We start from the raw sequence: 24,174 nt of genomic DNA, 5'->3' as shown, positions 1-24,174 counted from the left end.
AGACGTATGCAAAATAGATACAAGATGATTTGGGGGTGGGAGTGAAGGTAATAATAATGATGGGGATTAGAAAGGTCTCAACTTAGCAATTATTCACTCTGTAAAGGAATTTTTCACCTTGCAAATAGATTTGCAGTCAGATTCCTTCTCCCTGCCCCTCAGTCATTTAAAGATTCATTTCTATTTAGAGACATTTTCCAAGGACACATCCATTACATAAAGTGAAATCCATGTGAAGGAGAAAGGAGCTAGTGCAGGATGACCTCTGCAGTCCTTTCTTTAGTCTAACCAAGCGCCTGGGTTTTCCTGTCAGCTCTCACTGACCTTGCCTTTAACCAGAGTTGTGCTCTTGCCCTGGTGTTTTATGGAAAGCTGGATGACTCCCGATATGCCTAAAAAGTGACATTGGCCCAATGAGGCATATTTACATAGAGGAGAAATGATAGCTTTCATATGACTGCACAATCTGGCAAACCTAGCCATCTGTTTACACTTAGCCTAAAGGCAAAGTTTCCACAGTGAATGCTATATGTGCTCCTGATTGGAACTCGGCACCCATTCATATGCACTGAGGCTGTTGGCTCCTTTGGACTGCGCACTGCGCCGGGTGAACCGTTGATTGAAGTGTAAGATTCAATGTTTCTGTCCTGCCAGAAAAAATCACCCAGAGTTGAAATGACATGTTAGGAAGTAAGGCTTTAGCATTCCTGGATTTATGAACTGCTTTCAGCCAGATGAAAGAAGTAGGAAAAAGCAAAGAGCAGGGCAGTGTTTTGGCAGAAACCAGATCTCCAGTACAATCAGGCCAAAAAAGAAACACCTGACAGATGTTGTTTTACAAAAATGTGGCTAGCATGGGGTTGGCAACCCAGGCAGAAGTGCTCATGGATAGGTTGGCCCTCATAGAAAAGGCTGGAAAAGTATGAGGAAGAGCCATAATGTTCAGCTTATCACACTAATATCTAAGTCTGTACGCTTTGAGTGAGAATCAGAAGATCTAGGTTGAAATTCCTCCTCTGCTGCTTGCTATGTATGTGACCTTGAATAAGTCACTTCCCTCAGGGAGTTACAATTAAAGAAAGGTAAGGGTTAGACTAAATCATTTTTAAAGAGACAACATAGTGTCATGGATATGTCATGGAATATTTCATTTTTCATTTGTGTCTGACTCTTCATGACCCCATTTGGGTTTTTCTTGGCAAAGATACTGGAGTAGTTTGCCATTTCCTTCTCCAGCTCATTTTACAGATGAGGAAACTGAGGCAAACAGAATTAAGTGACTTGCCTTACACAGCTAGTGTCTGAGGCCAGATTTGAACTAGGGGAGATGAGTCTTCCTCACTCCAGTGCCTGCACTCTATTCATTGTGGCACCCAGCTGCTCAATATCATTAGTCAAAGTAAAAAAGATTTGGATTTAAATCCTCCCTACTCTGGACAATTCCTTAACTTCTCTGTGCCTCAGTTTCCTCATTCAGTTCTCAGTCTCTATTTCTACCATCCTAAATCCTATAAATGTATACCAAGGTTCTTAAATCAAGAAGTCTAACTAATTGGCCAATTTCAAAAATATTCTTAGGATCAGAGAATAATAGAATTGCAATGTGACCTAGAAGATCTTTTAGTACATCTTTCCATCCAGTGCAGGAGTCCATGCTATACAATCACTGAAGGGTGGTAATCTAACTTTCACTTGGACACTTCTAATAATGAGAATACCATTCTATCATAAGGTAGTACATCCCATTGTGGAACAGGTTTTTTTAAGTCCTCTTTATTGAACGGAATTGAATTGAAAGCAAGTTTCCTGCTACTCACCCACTGGTCTTAATTCTTCCTTCTGCTGCTCTGTAATTTTCTGACCCTGAATGAGACATGGCTTCTTCCTGATGTTACCTCTTCTCTTGCTACACAATCTAGTACTGCCTACACTTTCTTTCATGTAGAAGAGGGTGAGCTACACCTCCTTCCACGTGACTGTCCCGCCCAACCCCTGACTTAGCTTAAGTTCACTAAGTCTTCTCTCAGCTAAGTGGCCTTAGTTTAGGGAATGGACCACCCTTGTTCAATTTAAGATCAATCCTTTATAAAAGCATGAAAATCAATACTCACCCAGGAAGTTTAGACACAGTTCAGGAATAACTGGGGACAAGGAACTTTCAGCTTTTGAGAAAATTAGTGTCTCAAGACCTGGAATAATCCCTGTACATAAGAACAGTAAGGAAGTTTTATATTCCATGATGTGCCTTGCTTTTCTCTGAACTCTATACCTCTCTTGCCATATCCACTAATGAAGATGCTATTTAATCCCAACCATAAATTCCTATAAACTTTTATTTTTTTGGTTAGTTAATAAGAACTTATCAAGTGCCAAGCACCATGCTTAGTGCTAGGGATGCAAAAAGAAGCAAAAATGTAGTCCTAACCCTCAAAGAGCTAACTTCATTGTGGGGGAAACACTATGCAAAATGAAACAAAACAACCACACACAAGATAAATATGGTATAAATATAAAAGACGACTATAGCTAGAAGGAGCATTGGAACATGACATATTGGAACCTAGAAAATAGGATGTCAGAACTGGAAGAGAATCCTTGAGATCCATAGTCCAGTAACTTCATTTTACAAATAAGAAAACACAAGTTTAAAGTGATTTACAGCCACTTAGATATGTGCCTGAGCCAAAACCAGAATCTAGGTGTCTAATTCCCAGATCACTGCTCTTTCCATGACACCATGCTAGATAGTCACCTAACAAGAGGAGCAGGTTATAGATGGGACAATATGACCTCCATAAAACCCGACTTTAGATCTGCCCACTCCCTTTACTGTGCCCTTGGAAGTCTGCTCCATAACTAATATACTTTTCTGACCACAAATGAGACTTGACTTCCTTTCTTGCTACACCTTCTCAATACTTTCTCTCAAAATCCCTGACTGATTGGGACTGGGGTAGGAGTCAGAATATATCTTGCTTATAACTATCTTAACTAAGCAACCTCTTCTCTGAAGTTCAAAACATCCAAATTAATCACTTATTTGGGATACGAGTCTTATTATAGTCAATAATTGATAAATATATTCATAGTATATAGAGACTCCTAGCACATTCTCCTTCCTTCCTCAATGAGTTGAGTGTATGTCTCATACTCCTATCCTCATACTAGGGGACTTCAAAATACTTTTTGATAGCCCCTCTACATGCAACCTTGATCCTATCCCATTTCCTCCCTACTTTGCCAGAAAATTATTTCCATTATCATCCTCAATCTCACTCTTAGTTCCAATCTCCCCCTCTATATTGGTACCTTCTCTGCTGCCTACCAACATGCCCATGTCTTTTCTCATGCTTAAAAATCCCTTATTTGATTCAATCCTCTCTGATTTTCCTATATCTCTCCTCTCCACCATGGCTAAACAACTTGAAAAAGCAGGCTGCAGTCCACACCTTTCCTTCCTTTCTTCTCACTCTCTTAAAAACCTGCCTTCTGAAGTCACCATTCACCAGATATTTCTCTTTCCAAAGGCATTTTCTCAATCCTCCTTGATCCTCTTGATGTGTATGTGGTATTTGGTGATATCTATCACATTTTGATTATTTCCTCCACTCTAGGTCTTTCTGATACTGTTCTCTCCTAGTTCTCCTCATATCCCTTGGACAATTTCTAAATGTCCTTTGCTGGTTCTTCATGCAAGTTGCACTCACTGTGTGTTGTCTCCCAAGGCTTCTCCTGGGTTCTCTTCTGGTTTTACTCGATCTCCAGGACTTATTAACTTTTTTATGTGTGTGTCATGGAACCCTTTGGTTTTCTGGTGAAGCCTATGGACCCCTTCTCAAAATAAGGTTTTTAAATGAATAAAATGAAATACATAGAGTTACAAAAGAAACCAAATATACTGAAATATGGTTATCAAAATATTTTTAAAAGTTCAACATGCAAGCCCCAGACTTAGACCTCCTGTTCTATATTATCTCACTTGGTGATCTCATCAGATCCCATGGGTTCAACTATCACTTCTAAACAAAGGATTGATCTATATATCCAGCCCTATTCTTTCTACTGAGCTATAGTCACATACTCCAACTGTCCCTTGAGCAAGCAAAAATGGATAATTAATAATAATATCTAATACTTATATAGCACTTGCAATGTGCCAGACACTGCACTAAGCACTTTCCAAGTATTATCTAAGATAAAGTTGTTTGGAGAGAATGTTGGAAGAGTTCAGTTCAGTTGCTACCTCTAATCAGCCATCCTGGATCCACCTTCAATTCATTATCATTTCAAAAAAACTCTCCTCTCTTTCCCTATTATTATCAAGAACACCACTATCCTCCTAGTCACATACTTTTCCTATTATTGTTGTTGCTGCTGCTGCTGCTACTTATTACAGCTTTGTGCCATTCTCAACTCCTCATTCTCATTCATCACAAATATCAAATTCAATGCCAAATCGTGTCATTTTTACCATTACAACATTTCTCAAATATGTCATTTTCTCTCTACTCACTCAGTCACAACCTTAATTCTAGCCCATATCACCTCTCACCTGGACTACTGCAATAGCTTTCCAACTTTTCTCTATGCCTCAAGTTTCTAATCCCTCTAATCCATCCTCCATTTGGGTGCCAAGGTGATTTTTCTAAAGCATAAGTCTTACCATGTCACCCCCTTCCTCAGTGAGCTCCAGTACCTACCAATTTCCTCCAGAACCAAACTGAAAGTCCTTTTTGGTATTTAAAGCAGAACCTGGGCCCTTTCCTCCCTTTCAGTCTTGTTATACCTTACTCCCTTCCAAGTACTCTGCAGTCCAGCTACACTAGTCAATTTGCAGGCCCTCAAATTTGGCACTCTATCTCCCATCTCCATTCCTTTTTACTAGCTATTCAGTATGCCTGGAATTCTCTATCCATTCCTTTCTGACTCTTAGTTTCCCTGTGTTCCTTTAAGACTCAGATCAAATCCCTCCTTTTACAGAAAACCTTCCCTGATCCCTCTAGCTTCAAAGGCCTCCTCCTTTCAGATAACTTTCATCTATCTTGTATACATCTTGTATGTACCTAGTTCTATTCATGTTGTTTCCCCTATCATAATGTGATTTCCAAGACTATTTTTGCCCCAGTGCTTAGCAAAGTGCTTGGCACGTGGTAAGTACTTAATAAGTGCTTACTGAGTTGTCTTGAATTGGTATTTAAGACATTCCACAATCCATCTCCAGTCTACTTTTCCAACATTATTTCACATTATTCCCAGCATATAATTTGCACTTATTAAATGCTTGTTAACTGACTGACTATATAGATAGTAATGGGAAACAACTAAGCAAAGTTTCCAGGTCTTCAAGTTACTTTTCATATTTCTAATTGCCTGTAAAATGTGAGGTCATTCACAGGTCATCTAATATTTTCATGGTACATTCTGAGGTTATCTGACCCTCACCATAAATAAGGGAAATGGAAGGAAATGGAACAAACATCTTTTAAACACCTACTATGCACAAGGTATGCTAAATACTTTACAAATTTTGTCTCATTTGATCTGCACAACCACCTTATGAGGAAGGTACTATTTTTTAATCACTATTTTACTGTTGAGAAGCTGAGGCAGGTAGAGATTACATGATTTGCCTAGGGTAACACAGCTAGTGAGTATCTGAGGCTGGATTTGAACTACGTATTTCCTAACTCCAGGCCCAGAACTCTATCCATTGCACCACCTAGCTGTCTCAGAAAAAAAAGCATCACCATGTATTTTGAATTGTATTTTGGATGCAGAAGAACAGAGTATAGATCTTAGTTCTTCTATTTACTTCCTGTGTTGTCTTGAGCAAGTCATAGCTGTGCTCTCAGCCAATTTCTCCTCCTGCAAAATGAGGGAATTGAATTACATGTTCTCAAAGGTCCCTTCCAGCTATATATCCTACGAAGAGAAAACATGGCTGATGTTGATCTATGAGAACACCTATATTGTTTCCAGCACTGAATATGATATTGCCCTCAAGTACCAAAACATGCAATTAGTTTCCACTCATTCCTGGGTGTTCCAAATCCAATTCATGACAGGCAATTTTTTTTCTTTTACTTTAAAAGGGCCACCCAGTTTTCTATTAAAAATTCTGTTCTGAATCAAAATGTTTCAAGAAAGAGAAAAATTCTAATGGAAAAAGGAAGGAAAAAAAATGAAGAGTGAATTGTATGACTTAATCTTCATGTTTTTATGGGGATACATTACAGTTGCCCAATGCTGTAACAGTAACCTGAGCATTCACATTAGTGCTTTCCAGTGAATTCTCATTGGTCACTGCTAAGCTCATCAATCTCCCTTGTCTCCTTCAGTAAGTCTGGAGGGAGACAAAGCTGAAAGAATGTACTTCTGAAAAAAGCTTTAATGGCCCCTCCAGGTGTACCTGACTCATGGGTTACAGACACCCGGGGATGCATTATTCTTTGTCTCTTTAGATTCAAAAGCGAATAAACCTGTTTCCAGCTGTGTCCTTACTCACTGTCTCCGCAGTATGCCCAATCCAGCTAAACCTTATTACTACCTTGAACCCTACTAATTCACAATCTGGCATAATTTGAATAGGGACTCCACTGGAATTTCCTTTTGCATTGTGTATGGGAAAGGCTTACCCAGAAAGTTAAAAATGTAAACAAGGTTGTCATGAAACAATCTTGAGAACCACATAGAGGACATTTTCAGATGTGTGAATAACATCCATTTGCATTTAAATATTTGATAGGCTAATTTGCAAGCCACTCTTGTCTGTTATCTACTCATTTTTGTGTATTTGTTCCCCATGCCTAGAATACGCTTCTTCCTCATTTTTCCCACTCCTTCTGAAGGCTCAACTTAGATGCTACCATATCCTCTCCATGAATCCTTTCTGGATTCCTTATCCTCCCCCAATCCTTAGTGTCCTCTCTCCTCTCATTTTTCCTTGTACTTTATTATTCGTAAACACAATGAATCTCCCAGTAGAATATAAACTCCTTGAGGGCAAGGACTGCTTAATTTGTATCTTTGTATCTCCCAGAACAGTGTCCTGCCCTTTCTTAATAAATATGTATTGTATTGAATTAAAACAGGTTCTTAAGAAATAACAGTTGTTAATATTTTATCAGCTCTCAAGCAACTTCCTTAAAATTAATAACACTATGCCTTTCCAAATGTTCAGTGATTTAAATTTATCATTCAGACTGATCAGTCAGTCCAAATTGAATAGTTCTTCTATGTTGAAGGAGCAGAACCAAGCAAGATTGGGAGAATCAAACACTTGGGAGTTTTACTCAGCTTCTCTAGTTTAATTACATCAGCTTTGGCCAGGAAGGTCTTGCCCACATGCAAATGAGTACATCTTTCTTTCTCCCTCAGACTGAAAAAAAAAACACTTTGGGGTTTGTAGTGAACTTCGAGATGACTGTAAGTCATGAGGGGGATGTGACTGCCAAAAAGGCAAATGGGATCCAAAATTCTGGAGTTTCACCTCCAGTTCTGACTGCCATATTTTAGAAAGGGCTTAGGCATACTGAACCATCTCTAGAGGAAAGCAACCAGGAGATTGAGGGCCTGGGAAAGAGAAGATCTATCAATGATTTGAGTAGCTGCCATGTGAAAGAGAAGTCTGTGAGCAATTTACAGAGGCAAATATTGGCCAAAAGAAAACTTCCCAGTAGTTAAAACTATGTCAAAGTGGAATGGGCTGCCTACATGAGTCAATACCCTCTCTATCATTAGAAATCTTCAAGGGGGATCAATTTTCAAAGCTCTTGCTTCAGGTATGAGTTGGACTATCTGATCTCTGAGGTACCTTCCAGCCCTGAGAGGTCATTATCCAATGGTTCTGACTTGAACTAAATAAATATACTCCAGTTTGGTGGGAATAGTTGGGAATATGAGAACCATTCTTATCCTCCCTCCTCTAAAACCTCAAATTGTTAAAAACCAGACCAGACAAAGCCCCAGAATACCCATTAGAGGGAATAGCAGATGAGATGTTGCAATAGGTCTCTTCCATCTCTAATTTTGGATTCTGCATGGCTCCTGCTTCTTGGCTGGTTTCATGTGCAAAGTCTGGGGCTCACAGTGTCTGCTGGCTGCCTTAGTCACAGCTGGTGGGTTTTGGTTTGCTGACTCACTGGATCTGGAGCCCTAGCAGAGCCTAGTGCTTATAAACCTTAGGAACTGAATACATTGCTATGTACTGATCTTCAGAGAACCATTGTTTTTTCATATCTAGGAGTAAAATTCAGACCTTTGCTTTGTGTCCATGCCTCATGCATGAAGAACTGAACAGTTGGATTTCTATTTAATATACTTCAACAAGCATTTAAGCACTTACTCCATTCAAGGCCCTATGACTATAGAAAGCCAAAGGCCAAGATCCTGCCATTGAGAATTTTGCCATCAACACTTATTTTTGTCCAAGATGGCATTTACACAAATAAGTATGATAAATTATAGAGTGTGGTAAGAGCAAAGGAGATATCCAAAGTGTTCCAGGAAAATGCGAGGAAGGAGAGAATGGTTTTACCTTCTGGGATCACAGAAGGCTTCATGGAGAAGTTTAGTCTCGAAGGAAGAAGATTTCAGCAAGAAGAGGAGATGAGGAGAAAATTTGTTCTAGGAATGGAGACCAGCCTGCCTGACTCACAGAAGCAGATCTCCTTTGGCTATATCATAAAGTCCATGCTGGAGAGTAATACAAAATAAAGCTATAGAGATAGCTAAAAGTCAGATTATCAAGGTCCTTAAGAGGCAGACTAAGGGGTTTATATTTTATCTTCTGAGCCATACAGAACCACTGAATGTTTTTTGGTCAAGGGAGATATATTAGTCAGGCCCATGAAACAGAATGATTATCTCCCAAGTTTTGTGAAGGATGAAATGGAGAGAGAAGAAACTGGTGGGAAGGAAAATAATCAATCTATCAACAAACATTCATTACATGCTTACTATGTGCCAGTCATAGATACGTGTTACATACTTACTACGTGCTGAGGAGACAATGATAAAAGCAAAACAGACCCTTTTCTCAAAGACACCCTAATGGTGGAGGAGAGGGCAACATTCACATATATGTATATACAAAAACAAAAAAATGAATAAAAGGTAATCTTGAACAGTAAGGCATGGGGGATGGGGTGGGGGAACCAAGAAAAGCATCATGTAGAAGGTGATAATTGAGATGAGTCTTGAGAAGAGGTAATGTTTGAACTACCTTGAAGGAAATCAGAATTTCAAGATGCAGAAGTGAAGAGTAAGATATTTCAGGCTCAGGGGACAGGCTGTGCAAGAGTATAGAGACAGCAGATGAGGCGCCCTATAGAAGAAAAGCAAGGTTAGTTAGGAGGATGTTTTAATAGCCTGCTACAGAGCTGAAGAGCTCTTAAGCTACAAACCCACTCTGTGTGAGTAGGGAAGATGAGCCACATGTCTTTCCATCATAAAACCATGTTTCAGAATTTTACAAGTTATAAAAACTGATAACAATCTGAAATCAAAGTTGTCTCTTTATCTACAAATGCTTGCTCCAGGAATGCAACCCTCTTTTTTAGCAGTGTCAAGTAAAATAATACAGAAAGTAGTCACCATCCCCAGCTTGTGCCTTCTGTAATTCCATATTAATTGTTTGTTCATTTGCTTCTAAATGTCTAAGAGGAGCCCATTTGGGTATAGTACAACTTAACCATGGCTTAGGTATTTAGAAATGAAAAAGAAAGAAGGAAATAAGTGAATTGAGTTATTCCAGTAGGTCAGTGGCCATCTTATTTGTTCATTCAAGCTGCCTGAACCTCTTGAATTTCCAGATGAATTGAACACTTTAATAGAAGTTGTGCTCTAGCTATAGGTGAAGGAACAAATATCACATGCCTTTGCTTCCTTGAACATTGATGAGTACTTCTTTTCTGTAGTCAGGTACAAATGAGGAGCATAAAGATTCACAAAGACTTAAAAGAAAAAGCAGAAATGGGGATGGGGGGCAGTGAGGAGGGAACATTTGATTCTAAAAATCTTTTAGGTTAGGAGAAGGATAGTAGGGTTGTCATTGATTTAACTTCAAAGAACTCTTTCATTCCCACAAATGACATATCAAGGTCCACTCCTGAATCTAGGTTACAGTATGGGCTTTATTTGACTTCCATATGAGTATGTGTGACTTTGTATGTATGTGTGTGTGTCTGTGTGTATCAATAGTGGAAAGAACACAGGAGTAGAAGAAAGTGGAATCCCTGGCCTCTATTTTAGCTCACCCACTTACTACCTGTAAGATTTTGGGCAAATCATTCTATCTCTCTGGGCCCTATTTTTCTCCTCTACGAAATAAAGGTCCATGGGCAGGGAAGAAGTATTTTTGTGTCCTTAAAAATATTCTCTGCATGAAACAGTAACCCCACATGCATATGAAGGTGGTCCTTTGGCTTGCCACTACTGCTTAGATATGAAAAGACAGTCATATTTTGTACTCTGCATAGATATCAAGTACAACCTTTGCTCAAAGAGATGAATTTTTATTCTTCATTATCAAGGATTGCTTTTTGTGGGGAAAGAAGGTGAGAGCAGTACACTGGGAAGGGTAGATGATGTAAATAAACTAAAGAATATGTATATTTTAATTGAAAGAGATTCCTCCTTATACCTCTTTGCCAGATTGTTCTGTCTATGCTAGTGGTTTCTGAGGGGTTCTCAGCTGTACAGGATTCCTTTTTCTGCCCTCCCTGCTGGTGCTGACATTTATTTGAAGACACTGCTGTGGTCCATTCTCCATGCATGATTCATTGGAAACTGGCTGCTTTGTAGGACTTAGTTATTGCTAATCCTGTATTGCCACAACTGTTCATTAGTAATCAAGGTAGCTCACAGAATGCTTAATGTTTTAACCAGAAGAGACCTTTGGGATCAGATGGGAACTCTGAAGCCACGAGAGTAAATCCAAAGTTAGCTAATTAACAGTAGATATGTAACTGGGACCCACATTGGCTAATACTCTCAGTCAGGGACACAAAAACTATCTTTTTGATTCTATGCTTTAGACTAAACCTAGTCTCATTGGTACATCAGCATTGCCACATCCCCTCAGTCAGATCCTGATAATTTTGTCTTTCACTTTCTTTACCGAGTTTTTCCTGATTATCCCCAAAGTCCATTCACTGTATTACTCTGTCCAAAAGGATAGCCTGCATTATATTACAGTCAAATGTTTCTTTTAAATTGTCCCTAATGTTATTTTGCATGATTGCAATGATCCTTCATTGTACTGCATGGCAACTTACAGTCAGAGAACATGCCTTTTCTTTTATATATCCTAACCTAACCTTTCTTCTTATGTCCTCAATCCCATTGCTTCCTTTCATAGCTAGTGTGTTACTTCTAAAAATATCTTTCTTTCTAATTTTCACTTTCTCCACTATCTAATCTGTTGCTTACAAATGGACCCAAGTCACTGCTCTTACTTGACCCTACCACTCCTCTAGGCATAGAACTTGTTACCATTATTCCTTTTCATAGTCAAACTTGTAGAAATAGCTGTCTACACAAATTTCCTCCACTTCCTCTCTTCTCACTCACTGCAGAACACCCTGCAATTTGGGTTCTGACCTCATCACTCAATTGAAATGCCAAAGTTACCCAGCATCTCTTCCTTGCCAAATCCAATGACTTTCTTTGAGTATTCATTCTTCTTGATCTTTCTTATCATTTGATACTGTTAAACAATCCCTCCTCTGACCTAGATACTCTTTCCTTCCTTGATTTGCATGACAATCTTCTCTCCTAGTTCTCCTACCTTTTTGATTTTCCCTTCTCAGTCTCCTTTGCTGTTTCCTCATTATGGTTAACCTACTATGTGTGGGTATATCTCAGGACTTTGTATCAGACTTTCTCCTTCTCCCTGTCCCCCATTCCTCCTTCCTCTCTCCCTCCCATCCTGCTGTCTCCTCTCATGTGTTCATATACAAGGAAACAGCTCCTAGAACTATATATCTAACTTGTTTCTCTACAAAGCTTCAACTCCGCATTACCAAATACTTATTGGACATTACCAATTTTAAGTTTCATAAGCATATTAAACTCAAACCATCCAAAACCAGAACTCATCATTTTTCCACTACAATTTTTCCCTTTTCCTAACTTGCCTATTTCTGTTTAGGCCATTGCTATTCTTCTAGTCATCCAGTTTTGAAGTCTTAGAGTCATCTTTGATTCTTTTCTCTTCTTTTATCATCCCCATTATGAAGCAATTTTCCAAGACTTCTTATTTCTACTTCTATTTCTACTTCCATAACATGTCTCACATCTATCCCTTCCTTTCCACTTATAAAGTCATCACCCTAGTTCAATCAATAAATCAGCAAACATTTATTAAGTGTCTACTATGTGCTACGTGCTGGGGATACAAAAAGAGACAAAAGAAAGTCCCTACTCTTGAGGAAGTTTACAATCTAATGGGGAAAACAGCATATAATATATACAAGCAATATACAGGATAAATAGGAAATAATTAACAGAGGAAGGCATTGGAATTAAGATGGGTTGGAAAAGTCTTCACCAAAACTTGACTAGACTAAGTATCCTCCAAGTTGGTCTCCTTACCTCCATTTTCTCTTCTTTGCAATTATCCACCTCACAGATACCAAACTGAAAGTCCTAAAGCATGAGGCTGATCAAGGCTTGATCGAGGTAACTCCTTGTTACCTTTAGGATAAAATATCAATTCATCTTTTTCTCTTTTTTCTAACTTTAAACCCCTTAATAATCTGACTGTAGCCTACCTTTCCAAATTTATTACATATTATTCTTCTTAATTTTCAGGAGCTCTATATTCAAATTGGCCTCATTCCTTAGGGGAAAGTTCGGGCAGTGCCACGGGCAATGTGGCATATTGCACTATTTTCATTTTGAGTTACAGAAACTCAGAGTTGGGAGAGGCATCAGAAGATGTCTGGTCCACCAGCATTTGAACAGTAATGCCCTTCCACCAAATCTTCAACACATCAGCCTCCAACCTTTACCTGAAAGCCACCAATGAAAGAGAACCCAGATGCAGCCCAGTTATTTTTTGGATAGTTAGTGCTCATTGTTAAGTGTTTACTTAAATTAAGGTAACATGCCTCTCTGTAACTTGTACCTATTGTACTTCACTTTGTCTTTTGGGAACAAGCAGAACAAATGTAATGAGGATTACCTCATTACAAATGGCAGTCCTTCAAATATCTTCCTTAAGTCCTCTCTTCTTCAGACCTAACTCTCCCTCTTCTGACAACTCAGTCACATGTGACACATTCTCAAGGCCCCTTTATCCTCTTGATTGTTCTACCTTAGACACTCTTCAGCTTATCAATTATTACTACAATGAGCACATCAAAATGAACAAATGTGACCTGACTAATGAAGAATTCAGTGGAACTATTATTTCCTTCATTCTTGATATTCTCTTTCTCTCAGTGAAATCTAAGATTGCATTAACGACCACTGCATCACTTGTTGGCAATAAGTTGATCAGTTAACCAAAACCCCTAGATCTTTTTTTCAGAGAAACTACTAGCTAGCCATCTCCACCTAATATTTTTATTTTATTCTTAGAACCTGAGTATAAAACTTGACATTTATCTGTATTAGTTTCCATCTTATTAAATCCAGATCAAAATCCTTTTGGATCCTGACTCTGACACATGCCAACCTTTTCCAACTTTGCATCACTTTCAAATTTTATAAGCATGTTATTATACCTAGGTCTTTATCCAAGTAATTGATTTAGAATGGATACAATAGGGCACTAAGGACAACTCACTTGGGCACTCCACTGAAGTCCATCTACCATGTTGGAATTGATCCATTAATAATTCTTTGAGTCTGGTCATACATCTAGTTCTAAATCTGCCCAGTGGTCCCACTGTCAAATTTATGTCTTGTCTCTGGCATGAGAGATCCTTTCAATGTTTTACTAAAATTTAAGTAAACTATACTAGCAAAATCAACATCATTCTCTTAATCTACTAGTCTAGTAACCTTTCCATAAAAGGAATTTACTCTTCATAAGACTTTATCATCATCACCACTTCTCTTTCCAGATTTCACATTCTATCCCTTTCATAATAAATTCTAGGTTCTTTCCAGAAACTGAAGTCAAACTCACTTATAGGTTGCAGATACCATACATTTCCCTTTTTAAAAAAATCATATCATTTTACCTTCTCCAGTCCTATGGAATATCTCCTATTCTCTATGTTGTTTCAAAACTCACTAACAGTGGATCACCATTCATATCTGCCCAATTCTTTCCATATTCTGAGGCATGGTTTTTTTGAGCCCGATGATTTGAACTCATCAAGGGCAGCTAGGTTATTTCTTATTTATCTTGGGTAAGTATAAGGTAATTTCTTCTCTAACTCATTGATTCAAAGGAGCTGTTGAATCAGTAATACCAGTAATTAGTGATCCATCATTGTGTATTATGTTTATTATTATTATTTTAAGGCAAACTCACTTTGGAAGCACTGGGCCTAGATAGTTGATTAAATTAGGAAACTCACTCAATGCCACACAAGGAGTACGGCCGACAATAGATAGTAGGGGAAGGTGGTATTAGCAAAACAAAAGAAAATTTAGTATAATGGACAAATTGCTGAATTGAGAATCAGGAGAGCTGGATTCTAAATCCCAGCTCTGTCAGTCAGAAAACATTTATTAAGCATCTACTCTGTGTCAGGCACTATGTTAAGTGCTAAGGGTACAAAAAGAGATGAAAGACAGTATCTTTTCTTAAGAAGCTCACAGTCTAATAGAAGAGACATAGGTTTAAAAATTGAGTCTTAGATTCTGTGTGACCTTGCAAAAGCATAAGGTGCCCCTATCTTCACCTATAATTTTCTTCCTCACCTACACTTCTTAAAACTCCTAAACCCTTTAATGTTCTAGCTAAATGTTTCCCTCTATGTCCAGTCTGTTGCTAAGTCCTATCAATTCCATCTTTATACCATCTTTCATATTTACCCCTTTATCTGTTGTTACAGTCAACACCTTGGTGAAGGCATTCATCACCTTACACTCAGACAATTGCAATAGACTTCTGTTTGGTTACTTGCCTAAAGTCTCTTCCCACCCAGGTCATTATCTACCTAGTATCCAATGTGATCTTCCTAAAGCACAGGCCCAACATTGTTGCCCCCATCTCAATCAACTCCAGAGGCCCCCTATTACCTTCAAGATCAAATACAAAATCCTGTTTGATATTCAAAACCCTTCATAACCTAGCCCCCTCCTATCTTTCCAGTCTTCTTACATTTTCCTCCCTATCATATACTCTTTGATTCAGTAGATGCTAAAGAAATGTTTCAACATCATGGTGGAAATCATCCTGATCTATATTTGGCCACTGGACCCAGCGGTTCTAGAAATGAAGCTGGTGACTTTGCACAGCCCTCCCTCATGCAAATCCAATTCATTTGCAAGGCATGGCATCATCTTCCTGATGTCATGGTCATCTTTGAGAACAAACAACAGACCACAGAGTATCACAGGAGGAAAGAGGGGACATTTAAGAGATATTGCAAAGGTGAAATCAACAGGCTTTGATTGAATATTTAAGGGGGCAACATTTAGTAAGGACTCAAGGATTATACCTATGTGGTGAACCTAGAGGACTAGGAGAATGGTAGGTAAGTGTAATAGGAAAGTTTAGAAGGGTGTAATGTGTAAGGGGAAATATAATGAATTCAGTTTTAAACATGTTGAGTTTAATCTGTCTATTGAATATACAGTTCAAGATGTCTAAAAGCACTAAGATTGAGGCAGGATAGGTAGATTAGAGAATCATCAGCATAGAAATAGTAATTAAACACATGAGAACCCATGAGATCACCAAATGAGAAAGTCAATAGGGAGAAGGGAACCCAGGAAAGAGCTGTGTGGGACACCTAAATGAAGATCCAGCAAAGGAGAATGAGAAGAAACAGTCAGGTAAGAAGAGAACCAAGAGAGCATAATGTCACAAAAACCTAGACAGCATCAAGGAGTAGAGTATGATCAAAAGTGTCAAAAACTGCAGAAAGAGCAAGGGGAATTAGGATTGAGAAAAGGCCATTAAATTTGGCAATTAAGAGATCATTGGTAGCTTTTAAGAGAGCAATTTTGGCAGAGGGTGAGGTCAAAAGCCAGATTGAAAGGGGTTAAGAAGAGAGTGAAAGGAGAGAGTCGAAGCACCAATTGCAGGTTTTCTAGTTTAGCCACAAAGAAGAGTTGCTATAATTAGCAGGGACAGAAGGATCAGATGAGGGGTTTTCTGAGTTTGGGGAGACATGGGCATGGTAATAGGCAGTAGGAAAGGAACCAGTAGACAGACATTTAAAATAATTAATAGAGTAGGAATGACAGAGGGGGCATCTCCTCCTATTGATATGATGGAATGGGATCACTTGGACAAGTAGAGAAATTAACCTTGATAAAGTAAGGTCACTTCATCAAGTGAGACGGGAATAAAGGAGGAGATAATGGCAGAAGGCATATAAGTGATATGAGATGAGGAAGAAGGGAGAAGAGGGAGTTGACAGCAAATAGCTTCAATGTTTTCTATAAAATATGAGGCAAGTTTCTTAGCTGAGAGGGGTAGGAAGATGGGGAGCCATAAGATGCTTGAGAAGGAATGAAAGATTTAGAAGAACATTTAATCCAATCCTTGATTATCCTCTTTCTAAAGGATGTCCAAGGAGTGGGGAGGATGGGCAAGTCAGGTGAGGAGTTGAATAGGGATAAATCCAGGCCTGTCCTAAAGGATCAAGGCTTCTCTTACATAACAAAAATAGACTTTATTTTTATAACATTTTATTTTTCCAATCATAAGTAAAAACAATTTTGACATTTGTTTATTTTTTTAAAATTCTGATATCCAAATTCTCTCTCTACCCCCTCCCCAATGAGAAAATAAGCAATTTGATATAGGTTATACGTGTACAGTCATGCAAAATATATTTTCATATTAGTCATGTTGTGAAAGAAAACATAGACCCCCCCCCAAAAAAAAAACACAAGAAAAATAAAGTTTAAAAAAGTATGCTTCAATTTGCATTCAGACTCCATGTGTTCTTCCTCTGGAGATGGATAGCATTATCCATCATAAGCCCTTTAGAATTCTCATGGATCATTGTATTGCTAAGAATAGCTAAGACATTCACAGCTGCAATACAATATTGCTGTTACTGTATACAATGTCCTGGTTCTACTCACTTCGTTTGTATTAATTCATGTAAGTCTTTCTAGGTTTTTCTGAAATCTGCCTACTCATCATTTCTTATAGCACAATAGTATCTATCACAATCATATACTTGTTCAGCCATTCCCCAAATGGTGAGCATCCCCTCTATTTCCAATTCTTTGCCACTACTAAAAGAGCTGCTATAAATATTTGTGTATATGTAGGTCCTTCCCCCCTTGCCTTTTTTACATCTTTTTGTGATATAGACCTAGTAGTGGTATTGCTGTGTCATAGAGTACGCATAGTTTTATAGCCCTTTGTTCATATTTCCACATTGCTGTCCAGAATGATTGAGTCAGTTCACAACTCCACCAACAGTGCATTAGTGTCTTAATTTTTCAACATCCCTGCCAACATTTATTGTTTTCCTTTTCTGTAATATTAGTCAATTTGATAGGTGTGGTGTGGTAACTCAAAGTTGTTTTAATATGCATTTCTTTAATCGATAGTGATTTATTTTTTTTTCTGGGCAGTCAGGGTTAAGTGACTTGCCCAGGGTCACACAGTGAGCAAGTGTCAAGTGTGTGAGGACGGATTTGAACTTAGGTCCTCCTGACTCCAGGGATGGTGCTCTATCCACTGTGCCACCTAGCTGCCCCAATCAATAGTGATTTAGGGTATTTTTTCACATGTCTATAGATAGCTTTGATTACTTCATCTGAAAACTTCCTGTTCATATCCTTTGTCCATTTGTCAATTGGTGAATGGCTCTTATTTTCATAAATTTAACTCGGTTCTCTATGAGAAATGGGACTTTTAGCAGAGAAACTTGCTGTAAAACTTTTTTCACACTTGTGATTACTGGCTGTGTATTTCCCTCCACCCTATTTCCTGTACTGTTTATCCTACTCTTCTCTCTCCTTTTACCCTATCCCTCCTCAAAAGTGTTTTGTTTCTGACTACCACCCCCCCCAATCTGCCCTCTCATCTATAAGCACTGGCCCCTTCTCTTATCCCCTTCCCTTCCTACTTCCCTGTAGGGTAAAATAGATTTCTATACTCAACTGAGTGTGAATGCTATTCCTTTTCTGAGCCAATTCCAATGAGAATAAGGTTCAAGTGCTCTCTGTCCCTATGTCCCCCATCTTCCCTTCCACTATAAAAGCTCTTTCATGCCTCTTTTATGTGAAATAATTTACCCCATTCTACCTCTCCCTTTTCCTTTCTCTTGGTGCATTTCTCTTTCTCATCCCTTAATTTTATTTTATTTTATGTATCATCCCATCACATTCAACTCATACCCATGCAAGAAAAAGCTTTTACTGTGGAGAGAAAGAGTGGGGAGTTGAGAGGGAATGAATGAATCTTACTCTCATCGGATTTGGCTTAAGGAGGGAATAACATACACAATCAATTGGATATGGAAATCTATCCTACCCTACAGGAAAATAGGGGGAAAGGGGATAAGAGAGGGAAAGATGATAAAAGGGAGAGCAGAATGGGGGAGGGGGTAATCAGAAGCAAACACTTTTGAAGAGGGACATGGTCAAAGGAGAGAATAGAATAAATGGGGGTGAGATAGGATGAAGGGAAATACAGTTAGTTTTTCACAACATGGCTATTATGGAAGTGTTTTGCATGACTACACATGTATAACCTGTATTGAGTTGCTTGCCTTCTCAATGAAGGTGGGTAGGCAGAGAGGAAGAAAGAGAATTTGGAACGTAGAGTTTTAAAAAAAATGTTAAAAATTATTTTCACATGCAACTAGGAAATAAGATATACATGCATTGAGGTACAGAAATCTATCCTGCCCTACAGGAAAATAGAAGGAGAAGAAGAGAAGAGAAGGGGGGGTGATAGAAGGGAGGGCAGATCAGGGGAAGCAGTATTCAGAATGTATGCTGTCTTGGGGTGGGGGAGGGGAGACATGGGGAGAAAATTTGGAACTCAAAATCTTGTAGAAGTGAATGTTGAAAACTAAAAGTAAATTAATTAGAAAAAAAAGTTGGACTCTGCTCCCAGGATGGAAGGGGCACTGTCCCAAGCTTCAGGTTTTTTATGTTGCTCTTTTCATATCTAGTTTAGGGGTGGGGGGAGGGGGTCTGTAATTTTTCAGTTCTTCCAGAATGGCATGATCTAAGGAGAAATGTGCTCACTGCTCTCTGGCAACTCTGATCTTTGAACAACTACAAACACTCTTTTCCACCCTGGTACTGTAATCAGGGTCCCCACTCCACTGTAGCCACAGGGTCTAGTGTGGTAGTGCTCTTCATTGCCCTGGAATTGTGAACCTTGTAAGAGAAATGCAACTGAGTCCTGGACCAGTGCTAGCAAAGTGTCCCCTGTAATCTCCTTCTAACCAGTTATTCAACCTCCTTGCCATCTGTGAGCTGAGAGCTCCTGAAGCTGCTGCCACCAACTCAGTCATCCCCAAGGCCTACTATTGGTGTTCCAGGCCTCACATATGCTGACTCAGCATGCACTGGACTGTGCTCCATTCTCACCACAGTGAAACAGACCTTTCTTGTCAACTTTCTTAATTACCTTGGGCTAGACAATTCTTTCACCCTGTCCTTTTGGTTGATTCTGCTACTTCAAAATTCATTTTGAGGCATTATTTTAAAGTTGTTTCGAGCAGAATTTGGGATAGCTCAGGCAAGTGTCTTCTACTTACTTATCTTGGCTTGGTCCCTAAATAGTAGACTTTAACCATTTATTTATATCTGCCCTGTAAGATAAATAGCATAATAGTATCCCTACTTTACAAATGAGGAAACTAAGACTGAGAGTTTAAATGACTTCCAAGGTCACATGATTAAATTTGAATTAGAATTAGATTACAATCCAGAGATTTTGACTCCAATTCCATTTTTCCCCCAATACACCCTACAGGGATTCTCCTCCAAATAAGTGCTATGATAATCCTTGAATTTTTGTTGTTCAGTTGTGTCTGACTCTTTGTGACCCCATTTGGGGTTTTCTTGGCAAAGATAGTGGAATAATTTGCCCTTTCCTTCTCCAGCTCATTTTACATATGAAGAAACTGAGGTAAACTGGGTTAAGTGACTTGCCAAGGTTCATACAGCTAGTAAGTGCCTGAGGCCATATTTGAACTCATGTCTTCCTGACTTCAAGCCTGGTACTCTTCTCACTGTACCACCTAGCTGCCCAATCCTTGGAAGGATAAACTAATATGACTTTATTTTCTCCCATATTGCACTTTTAATTCTAAATTACCTTCTTGCAAATATGCATCACTGGTAACAAGAGAAGATATGGAAGGAGGATATGGATGATTAATGGAACCCAGTCACCACTATTGGAAAAATAAGTACAAGTAGATACCTTACTTAGAACGCTATCATCTTCATAGCTCAAGAACAGTACTTTATATGTAGCTACACACACACACATATTTGTGTATGTTTATGTATATAGATCTACACAAATAAACATTTGTGTGTGTGTGTGTGTGTGTGTGTGTGTAATCACAGGTCTGGCAATGTCACTGGAATAGGGAATTCCCAAAAGGGAAGATCCCTCTGTCAATGTAGATAAATACCTTCTCTACAATGTATATTCTCAGAGTTCCCTGGAGCACTGAAACATTAAGAGTCCTGCCCAGTATGTGGGAGAAGCCAGGCTTGAACTCTGACCTTCCTGATTCTAAGGACTTTTTTTAACCCATTATACCATACCTCTCCATTATAATACATAAGAAACACAAATCCATAAAGTTCAGAGTAACTGAGAATAAACCCTATATCTCATGGATATTAGACCTTCCAACTGGTAAATTTAGAGAATGAAAAAGATCTTAGAGTCCATCTAAGTCCAATGTTGTCACTTTGGAAATGAAGAAACTGAGGCCCAGAAAGGCTTAGAAAATCTCTAAAGGCCACAGAGATAGTAAATGGAGAGATGGAATGTGAACCCAGTTTGTCCAGTGTTCTTTCCAATGCACCACACTGTCTGTTATAATAAATAGGAATTTCAAATTCAGAAAGTTCAGAGTAACTGAAAATAAACCCTAAGCTTTATCACATGTTGCTCCATTCAACTTCTAAGGCATTTCTGTCCTTCTAAGTCCTTCCAGTTTGCTAGTTATTATTAATACAATATTTTCAATGAAAATCCTTGTTTCATCGTTCATTGACCTATGTGAAATCACAGTTTGGCCTATACATAAAAGCTAGATATTCATTGAAATTCATATGAAAAATGGCAAAGGAGAGAAAGATGGTACCTCCATGACTCCTTTGGGGAAAATCATCTTCTGAGCCAGTTAAGCAGCTGCTCAGATCATCAATGTATAGATTAAACGTACTACAACAAGAATATGTATTAATCACGTCCGATGGCATTGGCAAGAGGTCACGAAGGTTCAGCCCCAAAAAGCTGAATGGAATCTGCTCCAGCTCGGACAGCAATGGTTTGCTTCTCTTAGGGCCCCAAGCTCAGATCACTTTTCCTTGCACTAATCTGTGAGGATCAGCGAGTTCACGCATCAAGAATGAGTGGTAATAACCACAATAAGGGCATAAGCAACTGTAGACATGGAAAGTCTGTGTATGACTGCCTGAAAAAGACAGCTCTGGGCACTGGGCTCTGGAGTTTCTGACTCACTCTCTCCAGGAGCCTCTGAGCCCTACACTGGAATTCTATCACTCTCCTCTGTTCCTCCCAGAAACATGGATTTCTTAATGGTATTCATGGACTGGCCCTCGGGGATCCTAAGCTGTCTAATTGTCCAGACAGGATGTCCATCTTATTGCATTACATTCTAGCCTTCCTCACATCTCATACACAGACACACTGGACAAACATACAGCTGTGACCTCCCCATGAGAATCGTGGGAGGGAATGAGCTGAGTAAGGAAAGGATTGCCTTGTGGCTGATAATCATGAGATCATACTATGAGGGTTTTCCACATCCTTAGAAGCCATCTATTCAGAGGGCTGACTCCCTCCCCCAGTTTGGTAAGGGCTTAACCTTGGAGATAATGTAACTTTGTCTAAAATCTCTTGGGGGGAAATATCTTTTTTTTTGGTTTGCTTTTTAACAAGGAAATAAAAAACTTATTAATAAATAGCAACTAACTAGCTAGCATACAAGCCCCAGGCCTTGGCTGCTGTTATAAGTTTGTCAGGACATAATCAGCCTCAAGATTTACAACCTGGCAAACAGTGGTAGACAATAAACTTCTTGGTAAATAAAAATCAAAGGCTCACTTTCTTAGAAGAAGGGGTTGCATTCATAAGTCATCCATAACCTAGGAATACAGGCCAAGAATGCCAATTCCATTGAATGGATTCACATGGGCAAACACAAGGGATACTCAGAAGGGGAATCATAGGTTCCTTTCCCCCTATCTGGCTGGTGATTAAAAAAAATCTTGAGCTCCAACCCATACATGAATCCATCCTTCAAAATCTCTGACAAGTGGTTATCCAGTTTCTACTTGAAAAATTCCAAAGATGAGAAACTCACCACCTCCTGAAATATCCAATTCTAAGTTTAATCCCTTTCACACTTAACTAATTTTTGTTTTTTTGTAACTCTAGGACCTCACATATAACAGAAATGCAATAAAGGCTTGTTCATTGATTGACTGGTTGACAGATACCTGGAGATAGCTATTATATCCCTGCTCTCTCCCAAATCTTCTCTTCCCCATGGTAAATATCCCCATTTCCTTCAAGTGATTAAAGGAACATATCTTGCTTCCTTTAATCATATTTGTATTCCATTTCAGGTCACACTCCAACCTTGTTAATGTCATTACTAAAATGTGTTGACTAGGGCTGAGCACAACACTCTTCATGGCTTCTGAGAGAAAAAGTCAGAATAGGAATTGAAAAATGAAAGTAGTATATTTTGGACTCTAAAGGAGGTCCTACTAGGAACAGATAAGGTTCTTCATGCTAGAGGTTTACCAAAAATTGAAGAATTCATTGAAGTCCAGAGTAGGTCCAGTACATCTGATCTGACTCCTAATCATCCTCCATTCCTCTGGAGTTGGTGGGGGAAGGCTAGAAGGGGAAACAGAGATGAGTTCAAGACTGTTTTCAAGGTTCAAGGTTTCCTTTTGGCTGTACCTGGATTGGACAGGCCATATGACTTGTCATATGGTTATATGACCATAGGAGTTAGAGTCCAAAGAGAGCTGGGATGTGATCTAGTCCCACCCCATCATCTTATAAATGAGGAAACTGAGGCACAGAGAGAAGTGAATTTCTGAAGGTAATACAGCTATTAAAATAAAAGAATTCAAATATAGATCTTATGACTAGAAGTCCAGTGTTTTTCCCCATACCACCTGAAACTTGGTCTAAATTCATAACAGTAATTTCCCCCCATAATCCTATGGTCTGGATACGCTTGGAATAAGCAGAGGCACAAGGGGAACAGACTTATGATATCCTCTGTCTTCCTCATCATCCCACACCAAGGGAGCCTTTTTTCACTTTTATTAGCCGGCATCATACCAGGAATTCTGCATTTATTTCTTCAACCTCACATGTCTGAGTCCCCAGTCACTCCTTTGAAGTTTATAGTCCTTTGCCCTGTTCTTTGTTTTGGTTCCTTGCACCCTCCGATGTCTTAGATTTATTTGAGTGGGTGATGGTCTCCTTTCTGAAATAACTATCTACAGATGTTAGGGCTGTCCAACAAGTTACAAAAATCTGCCTTCCTGAATTTTCACTCACACTATATTCAGTGTGAGCATTTGTACATCTTTGAGACAGTTGTCAAAGGGCAGCTCTGTCAATGATATCAAATCATGAGGGTCTGCTTTTGCCCGTGAAGAATGGAATAGAGTTTAAATTGATCAAGACAAACCAGAGAATGATCCAGTGAATGGTGAGCATTAAAAGGATCAAGCAGAAAGCCAGATACTAAAGGGAAGGAGCGCATGACACCGATGTGCGGTGAAGAATGACTGTCTCCCTGTGGTATTTTAGCTCAAGGGAGAATC

The sequence above is a fragment of the Vombatus ursinus genome, unplaced genomic scaffold (genome assembly GCF_900497805.2).
Source record: "Vombatus ursinus unplaced genomic scaffold, bare-nosed wombat genome assembly UNPS02014786.1, whole genome shotgun sequence".
Lineage (NCBI taxonomy): Eukaryota > Metazoa > Chordata > Mammalia > Diprotodontia > Vombatidae > Vombatus > Vombatus ursinus.
The sequence above is the reverse complement of the archived record's forward strand: the minus strand, read 5'-3'. Positions refer to the sequence as shown.